The following is a 6650-nucleotide window of genomic DNA, read 5'->3' as shown; positions in this document are numbered from 1 at the left end:
GTTGTGAATAGCAGACCCCGGTCCTGCTACAGGTCCTGAGATAGCTGGAGGTTGTGATGTGTAAGTTAATTGTGTGTGTGTGTGTGTGTGTGTGTGTGTGTGTGTGTGTGTGTATGTAAGGTGAGATTCAGCTGCATTATATTATTAAATAGTGTTGTAGCCTATAGCCTATTGTTTGTGAAATTATGTTTGTCCTAGAAAGTACCAATTGTTTTTCACAGGCCATCTTTGGTTGTTCTAAAAGTATCATAATTCAGCGTTTGTTGTGTTATGTGTGACTGTGTGTGTGTGTGTGTGACTGTGTGCGCGTGTGTGTGAGTGCGTGCGTGCACGCGTGTGTGTGTGTGGGTGTGCGCACGCGTGTGTGTGTGTGCGTGTGCGCACGTGTGTGTGATTGTGTGTGAAGCATGCTGATTTAAGTACAAAAGCACCAGTAGTGCAGAATCACATATTGCATGATATCATGTTACATTCAGTCATCTGTGAAGTCGTAATAGTTGCTGACTGTGAAATGACCCTTGAGTGGTTGCTAGGGGTGATCACTGCTATGCATCTAATGTTGTGAATTCATGCCAGTCTGACTACAGTGTTTAACATGTTAGCTGCTGCGTTAAAAAGCAGGAGGAGCTGGACTGTGCACTAGCATGGGGTATGACAGGCCAGGTAAGTGACTGCACCTTTAAAAAAATGTAGGGTATAAAATAACCCCTTTGGGGTGTGAGAATGCAAATATCCGAATTGAATGTTCTTAAATGAACATTCTAATGCTGATGTAACAATCGCTTGCTGGTGACTGCAAGTAGCAATGGAGTTCAGGAACACTGATTAGAATAATAAATAATAAAAAAAATCCAAAAAAGCCTACTCTAAACCTACTGTAAAATACAGTGATTAACCTAAAGGTTAATTACTGTATTTCCATCATGGATTTAAATGCTGCAAACTAATTGAGAGTTGAATGCATTGTAGATATTTACTCTGATTTAGGCTGCTAAGCTTTGGTCATTTCTCTGTACGGAACGTGCAGCAGCGCCTGTCTGTCCACCATTGTTGCATGGCTACCCCCACGTCCCCCATGTACTGCTGGACTTGGAGCTGTAACCAGGCCCACCACCTGGGATTTGGGCCCCATTAAAAGACCTCACTTTGGGCCAACCCCCCCCCAGCCCCCCCCTAAGGGCCACCCCCATCCCTGCACAATTATGGCGGAGGAGTCTCAAACACAATCATCCTAACCCTAACCCCCCCCCCCCCCCACACACACACACACACACACATACAGGCACACACACACACAGAACACGGTGCCCCTGGCTGTAACCATGGTGAAGAAAAGTAACGCTCCGCCCTGTAATTGTCTGTCCAGCCTCATCATGTCTCACGCGTGTGTGTGTGTGCGTGTGTGTGTGTGTGCGTGTGTGTGTGTGTGTGTGCGTGCGTGCGTGCGTGCGTGTGTGTGTGTGTCTGTGTGTGTGTGTGTGTGTGTGTGTCTGCGTGTGTGCGCGTGTGTGTGTGCGTGTGCGTGTGTGCGTGTGTGTGTGTCTGTGTGTCTGTGTGTGCGTGTGCGTGCGTGCGTGCGTGTGTGTGTGTGCGTGTGCTTGTGTGAGTGTGTGTGTGTCGAGGCCGTGGGTTCTTAGGCCCGCAGAAATTGGATTGCGCGTTTACCGCCGCGCGGTAAAATTGATTGCGCGTTTACCCCGGGGTAGAATTGATGGTTGCGCGGAACATGCAATCTACTGCGGCCGTGGAGCGGGGGTGCTGAAACGATCTGTTCGGGAGGCGCTCGGCATCGCATCCTGAATCACGCTCGCCGCCCCGCCGTTAGCCGCGCGCGGTTCTTTAGCGGGATCTGCATGAATTTGCATGCAGTGCTCCGCGGCGTCGCTACGCGGCTTCAGTTTTGATAATGACTTGTGAATGCGGACTCCTCTATCAATCGAGCGGGGGAATGAAGCAGAAAGTTCAGGGAGGACATGCAACGTTCATTTGCGGCCAGAGCAAGCATGCAGGTCCTATGTGTGATATCATTTATGTGCTTATCGGGCATCATAAACCGGTGAATTATTATTTATTTAATGATTTAATCTACTTATGCAGGCAGGTATATTTTCTGTATCAGTAACAGATTGTGGTACTGACTCAAGGGTAGCTACAATAGCAATACTCTTTTGATTTGAACCTGCAACCTCTGCAACCTCAGGCATAGTTGTCTGTTTCCTGTAACACAATGCCAGCAGTCATATTATTGTCATAGACCCAGGTCTGTGCATGGTGGTGTAAACAAAACTGTTCTTTTGATGGTGCAAGGTTGGGTAGGGTTGAATTTAAGCTCTCAATTTTTTGACAGGAAAAGATGAAAGTATTGTGAAAAGTGATGGGCGATGACAAAAGAGATAAATATGGACTCAAAATATGTTTTTGTTTTTCATTCTTGAATAAGAATTAGGTCTGCATTTGTCTTTTAAACCCTGCCATTTTCTGTCTCCAAACTAGCTTTGTATATTACTTCTGACCATGTCTAAAGATCTATTTTGGGATTTTTTTTTTGCCTAAAATTAGAAAATAGAATAACAGTCAGAAGGATTAAATCAAATAAATTTAAAAGAAAACCGCTCTGCTGACACCGTGAATATTTGTTTTTCAAGGCCTTCACCACCAATCTGAGTTAGCATGAGAAATGCAATAATGTTATTACTTTCTTTCTAGTACTTGAATCCAGTAGTCTGCTCGGGCAGTGCGACCAAAATGCATTGGTGTTCTATCGGTGTTGTCACCTGGCCATTGTTCTGGTTGATTTCACAAGTAACTAGACTGCGGGAGTTCTTTTAATACTACTGCACAGTGTTCTCTACCCTCTGGTGCCATCAACAATGGACTGAAGTAAGTACAGTAAAAGGTTTGGGTGAAAAGAGATTGCACTGTAGGCTATTTGTTGCAATTGTTGAACATGGCAATTGATTCCTTTTACTATAAACTACCATTCAACATTTTTTTGTCTGACTGTGTTGTACACGTTTAGGTCCCTTTTCCTGCTATTTCCTCCCCCCACCCCCCCCCCCCCCCCCCACCCCCCGTAAAAACAGAGTATTTCTCACCTCCACCCAGTTCAGTAATCATTGGCTGCAATAAAGGCATTTGCATCAACATGGACCTATAAGACGTGAAAACCTAGTGAACGAAGGTCGTCGAGGACAGAAATGTGCCTATGGTAACGTAGACTGCACCACTTTGAAGAATTCAAATTATTTCATTTGAATTATTGCTCTACTGTTGCCTTATTCTTAAATAGACTCCACTCAGATTGTAGCCACAAACCTTAGGGGAAATATACAAATAGAAAAACCATGCTTTAATGGGGATCTCATCGCAACAGTATTTTTTTAAACATCTGCTTTCTGCACTTACATCTCATTTCCAGTGACCTGCTAACTTTAGTCCAATTTTTTTTCGCGAACTTTTTGATTTAATTCTGGTCATTCTTCATATCAGAAGGCAGGAGGGCGGAGCTTATTGTGATCGTCCTGTCTGAAAGCGCCTGCCAGGATTACACAGCGATCAGCTCAGGTGTGCACCACAGAAAAAAAAACAAACACACGGATTAAGAACAGCCATAAATAACACCCAGGTGTGCATAAACACGTGAACCCCGAGGGGAGGCAGCATGTTTCCACACCTGTAAGGGTAGAAAAACGCATTTTCTCTGCTCTGTTTAAAAAAAAATCTGGATAATTATTCGTTTGTGCTGTCCTGTTGCTTATGTATCTTCCATCTGATTTGCTCGACCGTGTAGCCCCGTTGGGGTGGGTCCCGTGAACGAACGGCGCTGTTTTCGCAATAGTGCAGAGCGATTGCATCTTCCTTCGCATGTACGCCTTTTAAAGCGCATCGTGTTTCATAACACCTCCTCATTTAGAGTCTTTCTTTATGTCAAAAACACTTTATTTTCCCTAAATTGTGCTCTTTAGCAATCCCGCTAAGACATAGGCTACCGCTTGTGCTAATTTTGACGGTGTCTTATCGCAGAAAGTGATTCGTTTTTTGTTTAATTCTCAGATCTTTGCATCAGTGCTCGATATTGATAAGCCATAATTGCATTTCTACTTCTGAGTTTTTTTTTATGGGTTCAGTTGACAGGGATGGACCTGTTGGTTGCAGAGCATCACAAAAAGCATCAATAAAATATAATTGAAGTGAAGTGCATGTATTATGTCACTTAAATAGTCTATTAAACTCAATAAGTTGTAAAGTCTATGAACAAGTTTTAGTACTGCAAGTTATAAAAAATACAAATAAAAAAGATTGATACTTTAGGCCTATACCCAGCCAAGTTGAAAAGACACAAACTAAATGCTTAATATGCCCCATGTCTCCCATCTGTAGTTCAGAGGCTTGCCTTGACAACATCATAGGACTCTTGCTGTGTCTTCCTGGACAGGTACACTACACCTGACAGGACTGCTTGCCACGGCCCTGAGGCACAGATCTTAACGAGAAGAGAGTTTCAAAGCTGCACTGCAGATGCACAACATTCTCTGCTCGCCTCAGGTGAGTTGGGCACACCTTGATTCGCCATGACAAAGTATCTCAGGTAGACTGCGCAGTGCAGTACGGCCTTTGATATCAGCGTATTTACCGAGCACAGTTTTTCTGTTGCGTGGCATTAAGCTCGGCTGAAATCGAAATGTTGGTGCGGTACCTGCTTCTGACTCCAGATTGGCTTTTAATAAAGGAGTATAGCCAAACGTGTAAGATCCAAAGTCTCCGGCGAGTGCTCTCCCAAAGTCTTTTCTCTGTGTAGGGTACAGCATAAAGGGCGGATGTGTCCCTTAAATTATTTGGATTCATCGTGCAACCTGTGTGGGGCCTTTTTTTTTCCAGTTATAATGAAAAGGTTCAGAGTAAAATTGACTCTGAGTCACATTTATGAAACCTGGCGGTCAGGTAATGTATCTGTGCGTGTGCGTACGCGCTCAGAAATTGGTCGAGATGGGTACACAAAACAATTTGGGAATTTCACATTTGGGGGGACGAGAGAAAAGGTATGAAATGTTCTTTCGAAAAATGCGGCATTCCTCCTCTGTCTGAATATGGCCTTTTTCCCTTCGATGTCCGCTCGCACCCCTATAAGAGGCCAGACGGCCCCCCTGTTGAGGCCCCCCCAACGCAAAATTGACTCCGCGCAGAGCGCAGAGACACGGCCTCGGGGTCTGACGCCACTGCACGCAGTGAAACCGCGATGCCCTCAGATCTCCATGGCTACTGTCGTCGTGGGTTACTCGCCCCTCCCCCTTTGTTCTTTGCTTCGGCCTCGAGTAGAACGGATAACGTCAAAAAAAAAAAAAAAAAACGACATAAAAGACGTATGGATCGGCAGTCGCTTAAAAGAGGCCACCTCCTCTCATCTGTCCGTCCTTCGCCCCGCGATGCCATTCCGTGACATTTCCTTACAATCTGTCCCGAGACTATAAATATTTTTTTATTTTTTATTTTATTTTTTTTGAAAGAAAAATCAAGCGTCTCCTTCCGGAGAACAGAAGGTCAACAGTTGCCGGCTGTGACAGGTCGCTAACCCGCCGCGCCGCTGGAGGGACGAGCCGCCGTGGGAGTTTCTGGAAATTCGGGAGCGAGAAAACGAAGGAGGCGACCGTCGACCGCAGATATGGAACCGGTACTGATTACGGATGCGTGCGGGCCCCCGTGCGGCTCCACCGAAAGCAGGCCTCTGGATCAAAACCGGTCCCGCTCGCGCCCAGGAACAATGGGCTGCTTTGAAACACAGAGGTGTCTTTTTGAGTAGGCGCAGTCTTTGTTCCCACTCAGCTTGATGCGGTGAAACACTGAGCAGGCAGCAATGGATATTCACGATAACCATGTTAGGAAACCGAGTACTGATTAGAACAAAAAAAAAAAAAAAAAAATTGTAAGAAAACATTTGGGGACAATTTGAGGACATATATGTATTAAAAGTTACCTTTTTATAAGTGTGAATGCAATTTACAAAAATGTATCCACCGTCTTCCCTTGCACTGGTTACAGACCAACATGTTTTCATAAATGATGGTTCCTCCATTTTGTGCAGTTAAATTAGCCATGCTAATGACTTTAGCAATTACAGCCATGTCCAGCTTTGAAGGTGAATGGCCTGGGGAGGAAGTGCAGTATGTACCCAGACCCTTCTGCACCTCCTCCACAGCGGGGAGCAGGGCAAGCTTCACCTCCCCTGAGCACCTCCCGGGTATTGGGTGTTCTGTAGTCCAGGGCACCACCAACAAAGGCCTCTGAGATTGCACAAGTAGTATCGTCATACAGCTTACTTAAAATTTTAATTTTCGTGATGTTTTTTTGTGTGTCTTATCAGCTTTAAGATCAGCAGGTGGCATTTTTAAGTACACATGATGAGTGACTCATGTTCCTCCCATTGAACTCAGGAATAAGGCTCTCTGTCAACATCTGACCTAGCTTCTGGAGAAAAAAGAAAATCAAAAATAAGAAAAAAAAAGCTCCCCGCGTTCGCTTCGCTTGTGTCGTTAGACGGGCGCTGTCTGTGTTTCGGTCCGGGTTAGGATCACGGCGAGCGATTTGTGCGTGAAGCGCAGACAGGCGCACCGCGGCGTGCTCACAGAAGCGAAGGCTGACCCCCCCGCTCTGAG

The 6650-nt window shown here is 45.3% G+C and overlaps 1 long non-coding RNA gene across 1 annotated transcript; it reads left to right on the top strand.

Annotated features, from left to right (window-relative positions):
• Positions 1 to 3646: 3646 nt before the first annotated feature.
• LOC118211703 lies at positions 3647 to 5576 on the top strand. Its single transcript, XR_004762063.1, has 3 exons — positions 3647 to 3681; positions 4436 to 4545; positions 5505 to 5576. It is a non-coding gene; the product is annotated as an uncharacterized LOC118211703 (long non-coding RNA).
• Positions 5577 to 6650: the final 1074 nt, after the last annotated feature.

This window comes from Anguilla anguilla, chromosome 13 (assembly GCF_013347855.1).
Source record: "Anguilla anguilla isolate fAngAng1 chromosome 13, fAngAng1.pri, whole genome shotgun sequence".
NCBI classification, from domain to species: Eukaryota; Metazoa; Chordata; class Actinopteri; order Anguilliformes; family Anguillidae; genus Anguilla; species Anguilla anguilla.
This window is presented reverse-complemented; position numbering and strand designations above follow the sequence as displayed.